Source organism: Felis catus, chromosome D4, assembly GCF_018350175.1.
Source record: "Felis catus isolate Fca126 chromosome D4, F.catus_Fca126_mat1.0, whole genome shotgun sequence".
Classification (NCBI taxonomy): Eukaryota; Metazoa; Chordata; class Mammalia; order Carnivora; family Felidae; genus Felis; species Felis catus.
The window spans coordinates 53,533,180-53,557,603 of NC_058380.1; the positions used below are offsets into that span (position 1 = coordinate 53,533,180).

The following is a 24,424-nucleotide window of genomic DNA, read 5'->3' on the forward strand; positions in this document are numbered from 1 at the left end:
GGGAAGGAGTGGGAGTTGGAGGGAAACTATATGATCTTCATGATGAGTTGGCATTTTGCTTGTGTGAGAAGCAATAATGATGTATACGGTCAAGAGCACAGCCTCTGGTATAATAATGTATGTGCCACTTGTTAGCTATGGGAACTGTGACCCTTCTCTTAAACTCTTTGACTTAATTTCCTTAGAAAATAGGCAAGGTAATATGAATAGCTCAGGAAGTTATAGTGAAAAGTATACCGTGCATTCTGGTGAATTTAGAAAAAGTTTTGGTACATATTAGGCACTCTGGAAGTATCAGCTATTGATGGCATGTGTATTTTACTTTGTGTATAAATTGCAGTTACAAGTATGAAATGTCTAAACTTTATTGTTTTATCTGGCTAATGCTATCATCATATCGATATAAACAAATTGCATGTCACAAGAGCATTTGCTGCAAATTGCAAAAGCAGGCATACGTTGTCTGGGATAGCAAACTCCTGGGTATAACTCCTCATATTCTGTTGCCACATAGTCACTAGTATAGATTAGGTCTACTGCTTGTTTTTAACAGGCACTACAGTACCATTTTGGATTATTTAGCTTACTGACTGAAGAACAGCTAGAAATTTTATGTAATATCTTGATTCAACTCTTTCTTGCCTTGTTTTTAATGAGATAGACTCTACAAGTATCTTTCATTAGTCCAGAATTCTGAACAAGAAAAACTGTAAGCTGTTGCAATGGACTTCTAAAATAAAATGTATTCTACACGTGTGTGTGTGTAACATACAAAAAATAATTTTATTTTTTTAATGCTTCTTTATTTTTGAGACAGAGAGAGACAGAGTGTGAGCGGGAGAGGGGCAAAGAGAGAAGAAGACACAGAATCAAAAGCAGGCTCCAGGCTCTGAGCCAGCAGCACAGAGCAGGACACGGGGCTCGAACTCACAAATCGTGAGATCATGACTTGAGCCAAAGTCGGACACTTAACCGACTGAGCCACCCAGGTGCACCACAAAGATAATTTTAAATTAACACGTGGCCCCACTGACTGCTTGTCATGCACAAGTGCCTTATGTACACTGCCTTTATAAAATTCTACAAAGGATGTATTATCTCTACTCTTTTCATGGCTAAGCAAAATAAATTTCAAAAGATAAAGGGATTTCCCTAAAGCAAGAGCTAGAAAACTGAGGATTTGGGATTTCAACTGTGCTCCTTCACCTCTCCTTTGAAAGATAACACTGAATAGTCTTTGTTTATTGGGAAAAATTTGGTGAGAACTGGGGCAATTGTAGAAATTATAAGCAAAACTGGAGGAAAATGCAAGGGTTTAGCATGAATTTGGGGGGAATAAAAATCCATAATATACAAAGCTTTAAAATGTATCTTTTATTTCCCATATTTTTAAAATTCCACATTAAAATATTTTAAAATGTACTTTTTAACTTGTTACATTTTTGGAGTAGCACTCCTTGCTTTTGATACTTATTAAATTTAATAATCTTGTATAAACATAATTGTTTTTGGACTAGGTTTTAGGCTTTTGCTTCAATAGGTATTCCATGTTTAAAAATTTTGTATATCTTGGTCATTCTGAGAAATATATTATGACTTTAAATCTATGGGGCGCCTCGGTGGCACAGTCGGTTAAGAGTCCGACTTCAGCCAGGTCACGATCTCGTGGTCCGTGAGTTCCAGCCCCGCGTCGGGCTCTGGGCTGATGGCTCGGAGCCTGGAGCCGGTTTCCGATTCTGTGTCTCCCTCTCTCTCTGCCCCTCCCCCGTTCATGCTCTGTCTCTCTCTGTCCCAAAAATAAATTAAAAAAATTGAAAAAAAAATTAAAAAAAAATCTAAGTTACATAAATATGCATAGACACGTAAGATACTGACAGAAACTTTATCAAGATATATTACAATATTATATATAATGTAAATAAGGTATATCATATGTATGGATTTATATTTCTATTTTAAGTATTAGCTATCATGTTGACCATCACCTTAAGAGTACACAAACTTGATTATCTAGGGATGGTTTATTTTCATAGTTGATAGCTTCAGTTATCTTTATCCCTAAATGACTATATTTACAGTTTAAAAACAATTTGGAAAAAATTAAATATAAATAAAAACTGGATTTGGCACTTCAAGCTGGATACTTTTTATTACAATTATTTTGTAAATAGTTTTACAGGAAACACATTTTTTATTCTTTTTCAACCATAGAACTAAATTGAATCAAACCAATATGTGCCTGAGTCTATTATTATACTCAGATGCCAAATTTTGTGTGTTAAATTCCTTTTTTGTATTATGTATTTATACATCACATTTTTGTTGGTTGGAACTGAGTGTAAAAGTTAAGATGTAAATATTTGCTAAATTGTTACTTTGGACTTAGATTACTAGATTTTAAAAAATTCTGTGTAATTTTTCTCTTCAGCAAATGGTGTTGGGAAAACTGGACAGTGACATGCAGAAGAATGAACCTGAACCTGGGGCACCTGGGTGGCTTGGTCGGTTGGGAGTCAACTTTGGCTCAGGTCATGATCTCACGGTCCGTGAGTTTGAGCCCCGCATCAGGCTCTGTGCTGACAGGTCGGAGCCTGGAGCCTGTTTCGGATTCTGTGTCTCCCTCTCTCTCTGCCCCTCCTCTGTTCATGCTCTGTCTCTCTCTGTCTCAAAAATAAATAAACGTTTAAAAAAAAAAGAAAAAAAAAAGAATGAACCTGAACCACTTTCTTACACCATACATGAAAATAAATTCAAAATGGATGAAAGACCTAAATGTAAGACAGGAAGCCATCAAAATCTTAGAGGAGAAAGCAGGCAGAAACCTCTTTGACCTCAGCTGCAGCAACTTCTTACTCAACATGTCTCCAGAGGCAAGGGAAACAAAAACAAAAATGAACCTTTGGGACATCATCAAGATAAAAAACTTCTGCATGGTGAGGAAAACAATCAACAAAATTAAAAGGCAACCGATGGAATGGGAGAAGATATTTGCAAATGACCTATCAGATAAAGGGTCAGTATCCCAAATCTATAAAGAACTTACCAAACTCAACACCCAACAAACAAATAATCCAGTGAAAAAATGGGCAAAAGACATGAATAGACACTTTTCCAAAGAAGACATCCAGATGGCTAACAGACACATGAAATGATGCTCAACATCACTCACCAGGGAAATATAAATCAAAACCACAATTAGATATCCCCTCACACTTGTCAGAATGGCTAACATTAACAAATTGGGCAAGGACAGATGTTGGCATGGATGCATAGAAAGAGGAACCCTTTTGCACTGCTGGTGGGAATGCAAACTGGTGTGGCCACTCTGGAAAACAGTATGGAGGTTCCTCAAAAAATTAAAAGTAGAACTACCCTATGACCAAACAATTGCACTATTAGGTATTTATCCAAAGGATACAGGTATGCTATTTCAAAGGGGCATATGCCCCCCAATGTTTATAATAGCGCTATCAACAATAGCCAAAGTATGGAAACAGCCCAAATGTCTAACAACAGATGAATGGATAAAGAAGATGTGTCATATATATAAATATATATAATTACACACACACACACACACACACACACACACACACACACACAATAGAGTATTACTCAGCAATCAAAGAGAATGCAATCTTACCATTGACAACAATGTAGATGGAACTACAGTATATTATGCTAAGCAAAATTAGAGAAAGACAAATATCATAGGACTTCACTCATATGTGGAATTTAAGATACAAAACAGATGAACATAAGGGAAGGGAAGCAAAACTAATATAAAAACAGGAAGGGGGGCAAAACATAAGAGACTCAAATATAGAGAACTGCAGGTTGCTGGAGGGGTTGTGGGTGGGGGGTGGGCTAAATAGGCAAAGGGCATTAGGGAGGACACTTGTTGGGTTGAGCACTGGGTGTTATACATCAGGGATGAATCACTGCATTCTACTCCCGAAATCATTACTGCACTACATGCTAACTAACTTGGGTGTAAATTTAAAAAAAAAAAATCTGTTTATTTTAAAAAGTATCACTATTATAAAAGTAAGCTTCTATATAAACATGTCTACACATATATACATCTTTTATATAGATATATTTTTTATATTTATCTATACATACACATATGCAATTGCATACATTTTCCACATAAGAATACATTGATATTTATTTGTATTCAATTAATGCTTTTTTCTCCCTTCTCCTTAGATTTATGCTAATTACATGATTTCCTTGTTGATTTTTTTCCCAAGGAATAAACAAATGATCACAAACTCATGAAGACCAACAAAAATAGCAGGCAAGGTTTAGACAGTCTTTGAAAAAATACCTCAATAATTTACATTTTTTAATCAATTGAACTAATTCATAAAAAATATTATTAAAATTAATGGCCAATTTAATAAACAACAAAGAACCTGAAGGTGACATTATCAAACAGTGCTACACAGTTGCCTCGATATTAGCTCATCATCATAAGACATGGAGTATCACAACAGAGGTCTGCACAATTAACCACTATCTTCCATGGCAATTTTGAGAAATTTGAGATTTACTGTTACTTTATCTTCCCCTCACTTATATTTTAACCTCAGCAATTCCCCACTGTCTGGTGAACCATGTTCTCCTGTCCAGCAAGGTCTAGATCTCTGCTCAGTGGTTGGGGGCAATCTTCATCAAGTGATGTAACTCAGATCTAGAAGTAGTGGCTGCTCTCTATATCTGCTATTGCTGGACAGAATGATCTGTACTTGTTATTTACCAATCCTTCATTACTCTTTTTGACTAGATAATATTTATTTATATTAAAGTTCTTTATGTTTAAATTCCTCTGTGGTTTCTTTTTTTAAAAATTTTTTTTAAATGTTTATTTATTTCTGAGACAGAGAGAGACAGAGCATGAACAGGGGAGGGTCAGAGAGGGAGACAGAATCTGAAGCAGGCTCCAGGCTCTGAGCTGTCAGCACAGAGCCCGACGGGGGGCTTGAACTCATAGACTGTGAGATCATGACCTGAGCCACAGTTGGAAGCTCAACCAACTGAGCTACCCAGGCGCCCCATGGTTTCTGTCTCTTAATTGGACTCTGAATTATACAAATGACATTTCCATTAACCATTATACTTAAGTGATTAAAATTTAATATATCTTTCTGATGGCAATTTTAAGCATGGACTAATAGAGAACTAAAATAAAACTATATAGGGTAATAAGCTATAACAATGAAATAGTCAAAAGTTGATGATAGCTTGCTTCAGCTAGTAGTCTGTTAGTGGAAAGTGGTCAGATTCTGAATGTAATCTGAAGGTAGAAAAAACACAATTCACTCAAGGATCAAATGTGAAATATGTCAAAAAGGAGGTTTCAAGGTTGACTCCAGGTCTTTGGCCTGAGCAACTAAAAAAATAATGTTACATTATCATAATGATGAAGACTATGTAAGAAGCAGGCTTGGAAGACAATATCTGGAGCTTATTTTTAACAAGTTAAGTTTTATTATTAAATATGCAAGGAAAATGTTGAACAGTTGAATTTATGAATCTACGGTGGATATAAGTGAATGTATAGATTTGAGATTCAATTTGGCACAGCCATAAAACAACAGTTCAGAAGACTGAGTTCTGGAACATTCCAACATTCAAAAGTAAAGAAGACATAAGAAACTAGAAAGTTAGCTGAAAATTGAATCAAGTCTTGACCCAGAAGCACTCAGAAGCATGCATGCCAAGGGATAAAACAGTGGTTGGCCCTATCAAATGCTATTGATGGGTCAAGTGATATGAGGACTAAGACCAGGTCATTGGCTTTGGCAATCTGAAGTCAGTGGTAAGCTGACAAGACCACTGTTAGAACACTGCAGGCAAAAGACTCACTGAAAGGAGTTTAAGAGAGTAAGAGCGGGGTAACTGGGTAACAGATATAATCTCTTTTAAGAAGTTTTGCAGAGAAGGGAAGAGAAGGAATAGGGGTGGTGGCTCTAGAGAGGTGAGGGATTGAGAGTGGGCTTTCTTTTTTCTGTTTTAATGGGATAGAATTATATACTTTGGGGAATATTTCATTATAGAAGGAAAAATAAATGGTACATGAAAGGGAGAGAAGAGAATAAGCACTATTCTTCAATTGTCAGGGGATATAAGTAAGCCTTATTGAATAAGATTAGGGGTTGTCCCTAGCTAAAGGCACTGAGTATATTTCCATAGTAGCAAATAGGTAGGGATAGGTTAAGAAGGTGGGTGGGTATGATGGCAAAAGCTGGACAGGTTCCCTTCTCATTACATTTAGTTTACTGGTAAAAGAAGAAATAAGTTCAACATCTGAGAATAGCTGAGGGTAGTAGAAATTGTAAGTTTGGAGAGATAGGACAAAGTACGTAACACTTTAGCAAGAGAGTGGGAGAGTACATAAACAAAGGAAATATGGGATGATACATTATGGCCCCACTTCTGGTATACAAATCATGAAGTTAGAGTGGGGCCAGTCAGCAGTGTTGTGAGTATGTGGTTTAAGTGTCACAGTCGGTTACACTTACGCGGACTAGGTTGTATTTTTAAGAACTCAAAGTTATGTGATTGAGGAACAAAGGGTTTATGTAAGTATGAAGTCCAACGGTGATGATGACTGATCATGAAATTCCAAGCGAGGAAGGAGAGAAGTGAAGGCATGACTGAGTGGAAGATAATGGAAAGTGGCTGGATCCTGGGGTCAATGTGCCTAGAGGTTTGGGGTAGTGTTAGAGTCACAAAACCAGAGAGTGTGATCTGGAAATGGAGAGAGTGGTATTTGAAAATACAATGTTTGAAGTTGATTATAGTAAAATTGCAGTTTAATGATAATGAAAAAGCCTAGATTATATTGGTAAAAATTAGAAGATGAAAAAAGGTGGTAAAAAAATAATTGTAAGCAGGTGGAGTTCTAGGTTATTGGAATGATCATCTCTGTGGATGATGTATGGTGAACCTTGAACACATAGAGACTGATTTACTGAGACAATTAAACAAAAATAATGCATGTGAAATCTTATGTTCATTTTCTGAGCTATTTGAGGGTTTCAGTTGCATATTGTTTTGATATATTTATTAACATATTTATAGGCTAAAAATAAATGAGAAATAGTATTTTTAGATTGCACAGTAAAAAAGCAATTCTTTCTTTTCTGTTCATTGAATAACCAAATATTATTGATGAAAGTCAGGCAAAGTCCCTCCAGTACAGATATAAATATATATCACACTTTAACAAATATTATTTAATCATAAAAATCAGTGTATTAAATAAAAGGCTTTTTTTTAATTTCATAAACTTATTTAAATAAATATTGAATGTATAGTAAACCAAGGATGTGCTATAAGGAAAAAATGCCAAAATAAGACACGTTGGCAAATATTATGATTTATAACTCGGTTATTAGAATTCTTAACTCATTCTTAACCTGGTTATTACAATTTTGGGTTTTTCTGTATCTTAGTTCTACATTCTTTCAATGTTTATTTATTTTTGGGACAGAGAGAGACAGAGCATGAACGGGGAAGGGGTAGAGAGAGAGGGAGACACAGAATCGGAAACAGGCTCCAGGCTCTGAGCCATCAGCCCAGAGCCTGACGCGGGGCTCGAACTCACGGACCGCGAGATCGTGACCTGGCTGAAGTCGGACGCTTAACCGACTGCGCCACCCAGGCGCCCCAGTTCTACATTCTTAATATGCAAATATTGTCATTTTAAACCACAAGATGATTAATTTTTCCACTGTGCTACTATGTATGTTTTAGGCAATTTCACCAATAGTTATTGGTCCAAAGTTCAAAAAAATTCTAGCTGAAGCCAACGTCCTAAGTACTTAGGTAATTTTCTCTGAATTAGATAATTTTCTAACATTAAAGCATTCTTTTGTTTGTTTCTTTATTTTGCTGGTGGGAAAATGGTCTATTCCTATCACTTTTATTAAAAAATATAAAGTATTATAAAATTATGTGATTCTTATACAATGCTATGTTTATTATTAAATCCTTCAATAAATTATAAAGCACATTTAATATTGCTTTATTTTTTTAGTGTTATATACTTAAATAATGCCAGTATGAACCAAATTTAATATAGGAAAAGTCTGTATATACTACTGATAAAAACAATGGCGTGTTAGTTTTAAGTTCCAGCTACCTTTAATAGCAAGTCAAATTAAATCTAAATCAAAGAATTTTATTAAGTATTTACTGTGTCAGTTTGCTTGATGCTGGGAAATCCTTAAACCATGTAAAAGGAAGCATACAATTCACTGGTGGCATATGTCATTACATAGCTGTAGTGAGAAGTAGAAAAAAAAATCTCTGGGGCAGGATTTTAAGCCTTAAAATTAATGGAAAATATAAATAAACAGGCATTGTGACCTAAACATCTAAAATATATGTGTATTTTTAAAACATCACAATTACTTTAAACAGAACAAAATCCAACCAAATTTGAAATTTTTGGCAAATAAGGCGTGAAAAATTGTTAGTATCTTTGATATGTCTATAGTATTCACAAAGTTCAATAAAAGAACCATAAATATTTCCTAGTATACACACTGGTAAGGGATAAGGAGGAAGAGGGTTGGGATCTAAGGGTTAAGTAGAGACTTTGCTTAACCTCAGAAGGTAGAAAACTGAGAAATGTCATTCTTCAGCTTGTAAGACAGATGAGAGAAGTGGCACTCTCTTTGAAAGGCAGCTTTAGATTTTAGTGAAGCAACTGTGAAGCTCCAAATATTGAAGATATGGGTGCTTTGTAATCAACAAGATGTGATTACAAACAACCAAGTGGCAGATTTCAGTATGTTTGTCCCATAAAAGCAAATCCCAAGGTGATATAACCCATTGGTTTTGGATTAGGGTGGGGATTACTAATAAGGTTAAGTTTTCATTTATAAGGCTAAATTAAATTAGAAACAAGAGGCTGAAGAAATTGTCACTTAGGCTAATGATTGGGCATAATATGATGCACAAATTAGAAGTGATTATATTAGCCAGGGTTCTCCAGAGAATAAAACCAGTAAGATAGATAGATAGATAGATAGATAGATAGATAGATAGATAGATAATATAGCTATAAATAGGTAAACAAATACATACATTCATATATACATTTGGAAGATTTATTCTGAGGGGTTGGCAAATGAAATTATGGATAATTGGAAATTATGGGTAAGCCCCACTTTACTACTGTCTGCAAGCTGGAGACATAGGAAGCTAGGGTTGTAGTTACAGTGCAATCCTGAAGGCCTGGAAACCAGGGAAGACAACAGTATAAACCCCAGTTTGAATCTGAAGGCCTGAGAACCAGAGGTGTCAATATCTGAGGGCAGAAAAAGATGCCCTCAAACAGAGGGCAAACAGAGAACACAAATTCACCGTTCCTACATCTATCGTTCTATTCAGGTCCTCAAAAGACTGGATGATGTCTGCCCTCCTGGTGGGGACATTCTTCTTTACTCAGTCTGCAGGTTCAGATCCTAATTTCTTCTGGAAACATCATCATAGACACACCCATAAATAATGTTTTAACAGTTATTAGGGCATCCCTTAGCCCAGCCAAGCTGTTACATAAAATTAACCATCACAATAATATAGTATGTATGGTGTTAGGGAGATTTTTTAATTACTGAATAGGCCTAGTTCAGAAATTAGTCTCAGGGTCTCAATTTTAGCTTCAGTGAAATTCTACATCCTGTTACATCTTACTGATCCAAGCTGTTTGATAATAATCACTCGTCCCATCTTCCAGTAGATATGTAGGGTGCTGGTAACTTGAATATGACAACCACCTTCTGTGTCTTGACACTTAAAAAGCATTTATAAACAACTTTATTTTCCTATTCTCTAAGTTGCTGAGTACTGTATTAAATAGTCCAGTATATAGTAATTTTAATACATTTATTGTTAGCTAATTTGCAAACACTTTTTTGTATTTATTATTAATGTTTTTTACATGTATTTATTTTTGAGAGACAGAGAGAAACAGAGCGCGAGTGGGGGAGGGGCAGAGAGAGAAGGAGACACAAAATGAAGCAGGCTCCGAGCTGTCAGCACAGAGCCCCACGTGGGCCTTGAACCCACAAACCGTGAGATCATGACCTGAGCTGAAATCAGATGCTCAACCGACTGAGCCACCCAGGCACCCCTAATTTGCAAACACTTTTAACTGAGTATCATCAAGTATAGTTCAATAGTCTTTTACCACTCTGTAATATTTTAGAATATTATAGTGTAAATTATTTGTATTTAGTTTCAGTTGTCTTTTAATTGTCCAAATATGTCTTAGGTAAGGGATTAAGCTTGAAATATATTCTTCATTTTCTTTCTCTGGAAGCTATGTTTAAATTTTAACAGAGCAGAGAGAAACTTGCTCCCAATAACGTTAGAAAAGTAATTTCACAGTATGACGCGTTGGTATTTTCAGAATTGATTTAGATTCTATAATTCAGTTACTAGGACCTTCAGTCTTGAATCAGTCCCTACTAGTGCTGCCTTTGACCATCATAGATTCCAGGTAGTCTGCCAAGTTTAATGTTTCATCATAAATCTCTATCTTGTTAATTCACATGGCTGACCTTGTTCTTTCTCAAAATATTATGGGCTATCCTCACCCCTCATGCTTAGCCTCGGACTTCAGCATGTTAATTTTCATCTTTTAAAATGTTCCTACTCATCTAGATAAACAAAGATTTTAGGCTACTGTTTTAAATTCTTGCTGCAATTTATTATAGTTCCAAGCAATTCCTTGAATCATTCATGCTAAGGAGGTTTGCTGTCAGACTGACAGCTGGATTTGTAATCTCAATAGAGGTAAACTATCAGAAATATGCCATTAGCTTATCTTTCAATCCATTTTAAATGAAAGCACAGAAGGAAAGGGGGGATTTTAATTCGCACACACACACACACACACACACACACACACACACACACACACACAATAAGCGAACTAGATCTTAAATGGTTTGTAATAGTTTTTGTTAACCACTGATTACCAAAATCCAATTGCAATCTTCTCAGTGATTATAAGGACCAAAATGTTCAAGAATTCTATTTGCTATAAATGCCACAGGGAAATGGTTACATGAATGAGCAGGAACATAAAGCAGCTGACAGCTATTTTGTGACTGAATTGACTATAATGTCAATCAAAATATTCTGCATCCAAGTAGAAAAACTAGTCTTAAGTGCCAGTAGGTATTTTAGGGTTGATTTATCTTGTATCGGTTTTCTATAGCCAGGAAATTCCATAAGTAGATGTTAATTCTTTTAGTTCAAGTAATATATTCTGGAGTCCCTATTTGATTGTTAATGCTATAATCAGTCATCACAACTTTAGATTAAATCTGTCAACTGGATAGTCACCAAGATGGAAATGGAAAGCGGCCTAGTTGAATTTTGTGCAGATTTCACAGGGAGAAGGAAGAACTCTAGCATATGGGTAGGGTTTTCTCTGCGAGTACACACATGTTTGAGACCTGATTCTGATCAATGCAAAGATACAGGAGTCACTAAATATCTTGATGAAGCCTTTAAATAATACTCTTCATTTTAACCCAACTTTACTCCCTTTGCATTCTAGTGTTCAGACTCAGTCTTTGGAGTGTTTTGGACTTTAGGACCATTCTTGACACTACTATACTGACCCTAAATACTTTTCAATTATTTCAACTTGAAGTCAATACTGGTTGCTTTGAGTAAACCCACTGAATTAATCCACGTGCTGAGATCCAACACAATGACCAACCCAGTCAGGTCCAGTAGGAGCAAATCTCTTCTGACCTACAATCGTGGGTAATAATAGGCATGTTTCTATCTTTCATGTATATGAATTAACTATACAAGTAAATTAATTAAATTATATAAATGACCTAAATAAAGCATTATATATCCAGACATGATAAATGAAGCAAACTTATAAATAATATACAAGTTTCTTGAGTTAGAAAACATTTTTTTAATGTTTAATCATTTTTGAGAGAGAGAGAGAGAGAGAGAGAGAGAGAGAGAGAGAGAGAGAGAGAAAGAGAGACAGAGAGAGGTGGAGATGCACAGAGAGAGGGAGACACAGAATTGGAAGCAGGCTCCAGGCTCTGAGCTGTCAGCACAGAGCCCGACACGGGGCTCTAACCCATCCACTGTGAGATCATGACCTGAGCCAAAGTCAGACACTTAACCAATTGAGCCACCTAAGTGTCCCAGAAAACATTTTAAACAAACATTAATAAAAGTAAAACTTCCTATTTATCTATCTTCATCTTTTCATAAAATAGTCAAGGATGAACAACAAAATGACAATAAATTTTCTTTGGGTGGTGAGATTATAGTTGAATCTAAGATTTACTGTTTCTAGAAATCTTTGTTATTGTCCTAATTTTCTATTTTCCATAACTTCATTGATTACATTTATCTCCCCCCAACACACACATGCATAATCAAATGCTGTCAGATGAAAGTGTATGACTACACCTCAAGTAGAGGGGTATGCCATAAGAGAAGAGATCTAAATAAAACTTTCTAGGGAAAATCTTAGAAGCGGAGGAGTAGTTTAACGCACTACAATACCCACAGTTCTCAGTGTTCCACACTTTAAATTATGTGTAGATAGCCTGCATGCTCAGTGGTCAACATTACAATTGAGAAGTAACCTGCACACATTACATTCTGCACATAATGTTGCTTAAGAAACCTTCAATCTCAGTGGCTTAAAATTGTATCCTTTATTTAGCTTATAAAGTTTAGGTAGACAATTTACCTAGGTTTGGCCAGGTAACTTTTCTGGTCATGTTTGGGATCACTCACATGTCTGGTACTTAGCTGGGTATCATTTAGGAAAACAGAGGTAATTGGGCCATGCATTTATTTTCTTCCAGTAGCCTACTTTGGAAATAATCTTTTGTTAGAGGTGAGAAAGTTCAAAATCAGCAAGTGGACATGTGAAAGAGTTTCCGCGTTTCTTACAGTATCATATTTACAATGATTCCCGTGAACAAAGGTAGTCACATGATTTAGTGCAAAGTTAGAGAAGCAGGACTCTGTACAGTTATCTGGCAAAGAGCGCCTATAATTGGGGCCATAAACATCAATCTAACATAGATTATCTATGTAGCAATGCAAATTTCATAATCTTGGAACTGGCCTTATTAAAAGAAGCCAGACTTCAAAAACTTAGTGAAAATGTTAAAAATGCTATGCTGATTAAAGGGGGAAATGCAAATTTACTGGTGACACAAGTACTTAGAGATGTGTATGCACTGACAAAACCATATGGCATTCTGTATCAAAAGAAAAACATTACAAGACCATGTGAGGATCAGACATCATTGGAATTATTTTAAAAGAAGTCAGATTGGTCTTTATTTATGTTTGGCTCCCATAATAAGAAGTAGCCAAATAATCTAGTAATAGGTCATATGTATGACTACCATGTGCTGGATATGATCGAATTAGGTACTGAGAAGTTTGTCTCTCTAAAAGACATCAAGAATAGTAAATGTTTTGAGGGAACAAAACCATGTTAATATTTGCTGGTGATGATTTTGATGTAACAGAAGACTACAGAAGGCTAAAAAATCTTCTTATTGATCTCTTCAGAGGCCCCACAGTATCAAATATCCGCCTGGCTGATTTAGAGTATGTTCTGCACTTCACTGCACTGAATGGGAAGAATTACTTTCGAGGCTACAAGGTGCTGTTGAAGAAGTCTGGTTGTAAAACACCAAGGATTGAATTGGAAGAGACGGGGCCCTCAGTGGATCTGGTTCTGAGGAGGACATATCTGGCATCAGATGATCTTTACAAATTATCTATAAAAATGCCAAAAGACCTCAAGCCAAAGAAGAAGACAAATGTCTCCCATGACACTTTTGGCACAACTTATGGAAGGATTCATATGCAGAAGCAAGACCTAAGCAAACTACAAACCAGGAAAATGAAGGGGTTGAAGAAGCGACCTGCAGAAAAGATAACAGAAGACCAGGAGAAAAAATCAAAGAGAATTGAAAACGATGGAACTAGCCAAAACAAAAACAAAAACAAAAAATAAAAAACAAAAACAAACAAACAAACAAAAACCTTCTATTCCTCATGCTAGCTCAGATGTGCTAAGTCAGGTCTAAGTGACTAAGAAAGTGTAGTTAATGAGCCTCCAGTCTTATAAATTTGTGTCTCTTCTGCCCACCTTTGGTCCATGGGCACTCATTAAGTATCTCTAGAGGCTCTTATTTGTGACAGGTCATTGACTTCTCCACAATGATGTCTGAGAAAGACCCCATGAAGCTGGGTCACATGGGAAGTAAAGTCTTCAACACCATGTCCAGACACCCATCAACATGAATTAGGTCAATACTATTTGTCAATACTTAGCATAATAAAATGTTATTTACACTCTTTTGGCTATACACAAGTCTTCTGGAGTTACATATATGTGTTCATTCACAACAGTCAAGGTCTATCACTTTACACTCTACTTTGGGATGAACCACAGTAGTGTTTGTTTTTCCAGAACAATCAGTTCTACACAGTTACCAGAATTTCCATTTCTCAAGGCAAGGTCAATGTCCAATTTTATATGACTCTATTATCTTGATCTCTGTGATACAGTTAACCCATTCATTGAGGTCACGTAAATTATCTTCAGTAAATCTACTGAAGTCAAAGTAAGAAAAAAAAAGAGCTGTTGATCAGCTGAGGTTTAAATAACAAAAGTTTTTTTCTTTTTCTCTTTGGTAAAAAAATAAGCATAAAATATTCTATTTATTTCATTGCTCTCCTAATTCCCATGGCTAGGATCTCATGCAAACATGAGGGGAAGTGTGGCCATGCTGATGCAATGCATTGATATCTTAAATTTTTGTAACTAATATTATGTATCTATCATCATATATATATCTATGTATCTATATAGGATATATCTATCTATATAGAATCAATCAATCTCTCTATCTATATTTATATATAACTATACACATATAGCATATAGCTAGTACTTTCACATCTCAGACACATAATTTTTTCAAAATACATCACAGTTTTCTTCATGATGTTCTTTTTTACTCATTTCCTAAGGCATTTATGTTTTTGCACTAGTATGGTCACATGCTAGAAGAAACTACAAACATACTTTAATTTACATTTGCCTTTCTTTCCTTTAAAATCACTTCCATCAAGACTATCAAGTTTACCTGGGTAAAATGGTCATTGTATTTGCCCATTCTCCTTGAGTGAGTGGCCACATGCTCTACCTGGCTAAGATCCTGAGGCTAGCTAAGGTAATTCCACTTTAGATACTAATATGGCGTCAGCAAAAGTATGTATGTATCTACCACCGCAGATCTAAAGCAAACAGGTAATTTGAAAGTGAGGTGGGTTTACGGTCTAAATTTCCAGCTTGACAGGCCACTGGTACATAGAGAAAAGGAAGCAATAGTCAAACTGTGAAGAAAAACAAACAAGGACACACACACACACACACACACACACACACACACACACGAAAATACCACAAAAATCCATGTGCTTTATGATCAAAACACAAAGGATGGATATAGTTAAAGGGGTGAGAGAAGTTACTCAAGATGGGACATGCTATCAAAACAGCAGCAAAACAGATGGGCTGATTAAACACACACACACACAAATTACATCTGACTGCTCCACTAGAACACAGATTCAGACAAGCTAAAGTGAACTAATTTAAATGTATAATTGATGTGCCAATTGAGAGGAGGAAATAGAATCATATAAATTGCTCAATTAAAACTAGAGAAGACAGAAAAAGAAAGGAAGACAAAAAAAGAAACAGAACAATTACAATGAATTAATGCTATAAGTTAACAGCAATGAAAACAACTACAAATATCGTAGAGTAGTTAGGATACCTCAGGCCAGCACCGTTCTTTGGCTTCTCCAATCTAAAATGTCCAAGACAATGCTGATTATCCAATGCAAGTTGAAATGTTTTAAAGAGGTATAGTTAGAATTTAAATCTATAACCCATGAATCTGACATATAACATGATAACCTCGCTCAGGTGAATCTCGAATGATCATCTTTATTCCTTTCATACTGGCCGTTAGAACTTTTTGCGGGGAGGAGACAGGCATAAATGAGTAACAATTGTGGTTTGAGGTGAGTTATATAGTGGGAAGAACAAAGCGAAGCTAAAAATTTCTTAACCTTCATTATTCAACATTGTATGAAAATAGGGCTGCTGATTACAAGGAAATCTGAAATTAACTGTATTCCTCTATTTATATGTTACAGAGATCTTGAAATTGATTTTTTGCAAGCCAATCTGTTTACTTTAATGAGATTCAAAGAATATTATCTCAGTAACAATTTTCTATTTTTAAAAGGTCACACTTAATTAGAAGTATGAAAATAGCTAATTGAAATAATATACTGATCACTTAAAGATATTAAATGTTAACACCTTATATACTATGCATGATTTTATTTAAAAATGTGACCATGTAGAATATTAAGCCATTTAAAGTAAAAGGGATATGACAATACATCTACAAAATGATTATTATAAATTCTTATTATATAATATCTTCAATAAATAGAAGGAGCACAATTTTGTAGAGAGGGTACACACAAAAATAAAAACTTTTGTTCCTCAAAGTTATCATTAAACAAATAAAAATGTAAGCTGCATGTTGGTGATATTCCTGATCATGAACTCTTTTCTAGAATGTATAAAATATAAACAACTCAAATAACTCAACTTAAGACATATAACTACAAATTGGAAAAATATTCTCAATAGGTATTTACAAAAGAATATATAGACAGTATGAAAAGAAATTCAACATTATTACTCATTGGGGAAATTCAAATTAAATCAGAATAAGATAATGTTGCCTAACACCAAGAATGTCTAAAACTAAAAAGATAAAACTGAAAGTTTTGTCAAGTATGTGGAAAAATTGAAGATCTTATTTTCACATTTATAGTGGAAATATAAAGTGATACAATTATTTGGGGAAACATTTTCACAGGAATTGTCTAATGAAGTTAAACACAGTCCTACCCAATAACCTACCAATTCTACTACTAGGAATTCACCCAAAAGAAAACATGTATTAAAAAAAAAAAAAAAGCCATGTCCAAAATGTGCGTGCAGCTTATATTCATTTTCTTTCACTGGAACAAATTGCCAAAAACTGATTATCTTAGAACACCTTTCAATTATTATCTCATAGTTCTATAGGTCAGAAGTATGAGTAGGCATGACTGAATTCTTTCCTTAGTGTTTCACAAGGTAGAAATCAAGGTCTTGGCTAGGTTACTTTACAAGTATCTGGTAAAGAGCATACTTCCAGTTTCATTCAGGTTATTGATAGGTTTGAGTTCTGTATAGTATAAGACAGAAGCACCCCCCCACTCCAATTTTTTTTTTTGCTGGATGCTGTCTGGAAGTTTCCTTCAGCTCCTACAAGCTAGTCTTGGTTTTTGCCGATAGGTCTTTCCATTTTCAACTCCCAACAGTGTTGTCAAATCATTCTAGTAGTTTATTTTTTATTTTTGAAAAAAATTTTTTTATTTATCGAGAGAGAGAGAGAGAGAGAGAGAGAGAGAGAGAGAGAGAGAGAGAGAGAAACACACAAGCAAGCAGCGGAGGGTCAGAGACAGAGAGAGAATCCCAACCATCTTCGCAGAGCCTGAAACAGAGCTCGAGCCCACAACCCAAAGATCATGACCTTAGCAGAAATTAAGAGCCAGATGCTCAACCTACTGGGCCATTCAGATGTCCCAAAATCTTGTAGTACTTTAAATTTCTCTTACCCTTCTGCTATTAGAAGGAGAAATCTCTGCTTCAAAAGGATCATATGATTATGTTAGGCCCACCCAGATAAACGTCCTTTTGGTTAACTCAAGGGCAAACTGATTAGTAAACTTAATTACATCTGCAAAATTCCTTTTACCTTTCAATCTTATATAATCCTGGCTGTGATATTTCACATACTCATAATCCCTGGGATTAGGGTAGAAAAACTGGGGTTGGGGGCACTTGTAGAATCCTGTCTACTACAGTTTTATTCTTAATAGCCCAAAACTGGTAAACAAGACAAATGACCTGAAGCCAATGTTTTAGGATTTTGTCACAGCAACAATTTTAAGTATTAAATTATGTTCCAGTTATTAATTACAGTTATCAGTACCAAACAAACCCAACATGTGGTGGCTTAAAACAACAGCAAACATTGACTTTGGCCATGAATCTGTTATTAGAAATATGGACAGGAGAACATAGGGCCACTTGGGCCATTCTAAGGTCTTAAATGGGATGATACAAATGGTTGAGTGTTGGCCAAGCATCTCTCCACACACCTTGTTCAAGTGTCTAGCTTAGATTTCCTTGGGCATGGCACCCCCAAGAAGAGTAGGAATTCTTACATCGCGACTAATAGCTCCAAGAGTTAGTGGACCTATGAACATTGGGGTACAAGTGGCCCTATGCATCAGTACTCCTGTATCCCTTGGATAAATTCCTAGCAGTGCTATTGCTGGGTCATAGGGTAGGTCTATTTTTAATTTTCCTCATTTACAAAGTATTCTTAAACCCATCCATCCTGCTATTCTTAAACTGGTCCAGTTAGAATGCCACCACTACACCAAAAGACTCTAAAGAGTGCCCAAATTGCAATACAACAGACTCCTATTCATGACCCCATGCACTCTTTATTTGTAAAGGCTGTAGCAGTCTCCTCTTAAGTGTTCTGGGGGTTTTGGACCAACTAGGGACTTCTGAGGCAAAAGATGCCCTTCTTGGCTCTGCACTACACCCCATTAGAACACCATTTACTAGCTGCATAGTGAGCCCTTTTGGAGACAGAGGTTATTACATACCCTCATTCTATGACATTTGTCATCTTGCTGTCCATTGTGCCTTGGGTCACAGAGTCAGCACCTGCACTCTCGGCAAAGCCTAGAGTCCTCCTTGTTGGAAGAGTTACTTATGGAACAAACTAGAATCTTGGACCTCTGTTATGTCTATCCCACCACAAGTGGAAAATGGTTTCCCTTGCCCTGAGATTTTTGGCAGTTGTAATGAAACTGTTGAAGTTGTCACTCCACTCTGACACTCATCACGCATCACCAGAGTGTCCTTTCTGACCCTATACCCAAGGTGTAGGGAATACCTTGAGATGAACTAAGTGGACAGAAAAAGGAATCTTTTTACTTTATGTATGGTAATGGCACCATCACACATGATGAAACCTGTTGGGGAGGTGCTGCCGTCTTGATCAAGAACAGGTGGGGTGTCTGGGTGGCTAAATCAGTTCAGTATATGACTTTTGATTTAGGCTCAGGTAATGATCCAGGATGGTGGGGTCAAGCCCCACATTGGGCTTCACGCTGAGCATAGAGCCTGCATAAAATTCTCTCTCTCTCTCTCCCTCCCTCCCTCCCTCCCTCCCTCCCTCCCTCCCTCTGCCCTTCTCCCTCATTTACACACTGGCTAAAATAAAATAAGTAAATGCATAAAAAATAAAAATAAATAAATAATAAAACAGTACCCAAGAGTCAAACAAAATTGGTTGTATTTTAATCAGTCCCATCCACCTACAGGATTTGCTGGCTAACAGTGGGCTCCATCTGAACATTTTCCAGATTCTTGGGCCATTGCCAATGGGTCGCTGTCTGGTCTAGCCAATGGCAATAATTCCTTATCCAACTTGCTGCTTTGAGGTAATTTTCTAGCATTTTCTTGCACTACAGATACCCAAAAATATCAATTAAGTCTAAACATGTCTTTGCCTCTGCACATTCTAAAGCATAAGCTGTTAACAAGACATTCCTTAGCGAGGTAGAAAAAAATATGACCTGATAAATATATAAGCAGATAGAATTGTTTTCTATTTATTATTCATGATTCAAATGCTTTATTTTATAAATTAATAGTATGTACATTAAATAGTATGCATAATATTACAAACTTCAATACATTATAGACTCTATATTATTTCCAAATATTAATCAATTTATAAAGCCCATATTCATATGTGTGCCTGCACAACTTCAGTTTAGATCTCTATTATATCTTCAACCATCTTTTTTTTCTAATTAAGTTGAAATATTTTTAATAGGATCACTAAAAAGGAAAACTGGGTGCTAAATACGAAATACTATTTCTAGGAAAGCTGACCTTTTCCCAAAAGCAGGGAGTAAGCAAAACAGATGTTATTTTGTTAACATTACTCAGAATGATAGAGTTAACCTTTCATGGAAGATGGCAAAAATCTGAGCAGTTTTCACCTTCTCACAACGTAGCTCCAAAGTTTCTCATGTCATAGAAGAGAGAGAGAAGTGCTATTATCACATACCCACTATGATGTGTTTCTTTCCTCTGGGGATTAGGTGAAGCTAGAGATGGATCAAATTATTAAAATCTCTTTACCGTTTTTTTTTCCTGCACTCAAACTTTGGTCTCTTCTTCATCCAAATTTACTTTAGTACCTCTATTAACTTACTTGTAACTAAAGTTACAGGTTTATTTAAAAATGTATAAATTAATAAAGAAGAAAATATATAATAGCTTTGTAAAATTAGAAAATGGATTAGATTTTTTAAACAAAAGATATACAATTACACACATACATTCACACCTACAAATGCATGTTTTTATTTACTTTTTGTGCTATTATGTTATTAAATTGCATGAAGACTATAATAAAACCACAAAGAGAAAAGACCAAAAAGTAATTTACTAAGAACAAAGAAAGTAATACCTGCAGTTAAAATAAATAAGTCAGGGGCGCCTGGGTGGCTCAGTCAGTTGAGCATCTGACTTCAGCTCAGGTCATGATCTCACAGCTCGTGGGTTCAAGCCCCGCGTCCCGTGTCAGGCTCTGTACTGACAGCTTAGAGCCTGGAGCCTGTTTCAGATTCTGTGTCTCCCTCTCTCTCTGCCCCTCCCCTGCTCATGCTCTGTCTCTGTCTCTCTCAAAAATAAATAAACATTAATAAAATAAGTAAGTCAAAGGGATGGAAAATATAGCATAGTATTGTGATAACATTGTGAAGTGACATATGGTGGCTAGGCTTCCCGTGTTGAACATTGTGTAAGTCATAGATTGTCAATTCAGTGAAAATAGTATTGTACACCTAAAACTAATATAATGTCGTATGCTAACTATATTTCAATAAAAATGACAGAAGTAATGTGTAGTAAAGGGGGAGGAAAAACCTATAGTTTTCAGCACAAGCTACAATTTCCAAGTATGATACCCTGAGACAGAGATGTAATAAATCCTGTAACTCTCAATTTTCAGTGAAAAAGCAAAAAACAAACAAACAAACAAAAAACAAACAAACAAAAAAACCCTTTTTCACCAGAAGATACTAACTTTTTTTTTCTGGATACTTATCGCTCAGGAAAATGTATCACCAGGCTCTCTTCTCTCTATACAAAAATCGTTAGGCAAAATAATGGCAGCTATCCTCAAGAACCCTTCTACAACTCTTAGGCTACCTAGCGAGTTGTTTCTTCCATTAGCACCTGGTCACGGCTGAAGGGGCAGAGCTCACTCATAATTCTCTACCTCTATCATGTTAGGGGAGGACAGGAAATATGATCTTGATTTTAATTTTCAGTGTTTTGCCTTAACACTTGAATAAAGTTCTCTTTTATGTGTTGAATGTCGGTTCTAAATTTCATGGTTATTTGAGGCAGAGCGTTTTGAATACTTGAGATGAGACAAGTTTAAGGTAAAATGTAGCTATTTGTGTAATTCAGCCTGTGCACACAGATGTCAAATACTCCTAGAAATCTTTCTGAAAATCTGGCTTCAATGTGTATAGTTTGTAATCCTTATCCTATAGCATAAAGAACTATGGTGTATGTCTAAGTGGTTCTGAACAGGTCAGTACCACAGGGACAACAAATGCTTGTTAGCTAAATTTCATTTCCACCTTGTTTAATATATATAATTCACATATTTAAATATATCATTTGAATGTTAAAGTGCAGGACTTTTCTGAAAACAAAATTTAGATATCCTAAATGATAGTAAATGAACAAAAGCTTTAGTTCTGTCTAAAGGTTTTCTGTGTAAAGGAATATTGATGATATCATTAAAGATGAGTGTCTTCCTGTTGATCATCAGGAAGAAGGTGCCATTATCAACTGCACATTATTCCAAATTATTCAGGTAAAATTAAATAGAAATAAATCAAATGCAGAGAAAAATTAAGTATTTTTAAGGAAAAACATTATTTTAGCTTTGTTCGAAATGAAATTTTTCTGTTGATGTCCATCTGTGTTCATTTACTTTTTATGTTTTTATTATGATAAGGGATTTCATTATGCATTAAAAACCTTATTTAGTCACATAGAAATTCCCATTATGAAGACAATAAATTATGATCAAGTTTATAAACTCTGAATAACTTCTTCGATATGACAAAATGTAGGAATGGTATAGCTATTAATACACTTTTACTTTGAAAAAGGGACTTAAATATTTAAATTAAACTAAATTTAAAATTTAGGTTAAACTTAACCTACTGACTGTAAAAGAGAAACCGGATGGGTTTTGCTATGAGTCAGGGGAAGGGGAGAATATTCCAGTAGACTGATGATAGTATACTTTGGAGTTACTAATAATGTATGGTATAGATAGGATAATTGTTTTTTTTCTATATTTTGTGGGCTGTACCTGAGAACAATCACATTGAGGATTTTAAGTTTCAAGCTTTGAAAGCCAATGTGTGGAGCAAGAAAGAACCTAAAAAGCCCTAAATGATATTGTTAAGTCAATACAAGTGACCACATTTTCCATAGTCAAAGATGTTTAGCTATATGTAGCCAGGGAAATTAGCATGTATGTAAAAAAACGGAGGACCAAAAATTGAGTACAAAGTACTCCTCTGACATCAGTGGATCTATGTATGTATGGGAGACCAGACAGACACTGTAGGACACACAGCACACAGAGAAGCACAGAGAAATTTCCAGGCACTCACATGTTTATAGTAACGTATTCATGATTTATGAAGTTCAAGACATTAATGTTGTTTGGGTATTCTCAAGGAGCTTCCTCATCTACTTCTAACGTACAATATTTAAATTGTCCTTTTTATCTTTTGGTAAAGCTTTATGTGATACCATTTGTAACTACTTAAAACTGGAAAAACTAGGACTGCTTTAAAAATGAAAAATGAAAAGCAGCTTAAGTATGTAATCAATCAATCTTAAGTATGTATCTTTTTCTCTGCTAACCATTCATATGAACCCTCATCAGTTATGACAGAATCAAGACCAGTTGGAGGACAGAGGTAATTTAGTGAGAATGTTAATATTCTTAGCAAAGAACTATAATAATATATGAGCTATACACCAACCTTACTGTTTCTTGTTCTTATTGATATTTACAAAATCCCCTATCTATGTCAAATTTTACTAATAGTTAGCCATAGATAGTATAACTTTGAAACCCAAACATTTGGCATTTAGTGGCATTTCAGGTAAAAATCTTATAATTTCTCTGACATCTGTAATGGTACAAAAGTAATATCCCCCTCCTCCTTTACCCCTGGTTACAGACATGAGAAACCACTTAAAAAATAATAAGGCCTGATCAATTATAGATGACTACGCTTGGGATATAAACAGACCTACACTTTTATTTTCCAGGAAAATGAAAGATTCAGTTTGTCATTGATAAACTTTCCTCATTCAGGCACCGAAAGTTCATTCACCTAGTGGCTACATCATCCTCAAAAGGATGTCATTTTCTGTATGAAGCCATTCGAGAAGGAAAAAAGTATGAAAGCCCAAACATAGAAAGCTTCAGCGTGACAAGCCTTGGGGCACACATCCCTTCCACTGTCATTCCAGTAGTTAAAATTAAGGCAGATGGCCCTACCCAAGAGCAAAAGAGGCTACAAAACGTCGTCTAGCTGCACGTCCTATAAAAATGAGAGAATGGGTTTTTCTGACAGCTAGCACTATCTCCTACAGATTCTGAATAAATTATATAACAAATATATGAAACAAAGGATCCCTATTGTTATGAATCTTAATAATTGTGACTGTCTCATATTTTAACTTCACTTATGTTAACAAAGTAGGTTTTTTGTTTGTTTGTTTTACGTCTTAAACAGAAGTCATCCAATCCCTGCAAAATGTAGGTAAAGTAGGCAGCAGCAAGTCCATTGTTTAATCTAAGTGAACTATAAGCAGAATTCAAGTTTTGTCACTCTACGTACGCAAACACCATTTGGGAGGGACATAGTCTATTCCTAGAAAGATTTCCTCATAAATATAGACTAATTGAGTTTTCCTAGTTCTGATGAAACACTAAGGGCAATCACAGTGGGGGTGAAGATGTGATGATTTAGTGTTCATGGGAGAGACAGGAAGTAGAGTGATCAACACTGCACCATCAGTAAAACTCTTTTAAAA

General features: G+C 35.5%; 1 pseudogene; it reads left to right on the forward strand.

Moving 5' to 3' along the window:
• The window catches only part of LOC101099410, a 130,867-nt pseudogene extending 106,948 nt beyond the window's left edge, over positions 1-23,919 (forward strand).
• Positions 23,920-24,424: the final 505 nt, after the last annotated feature.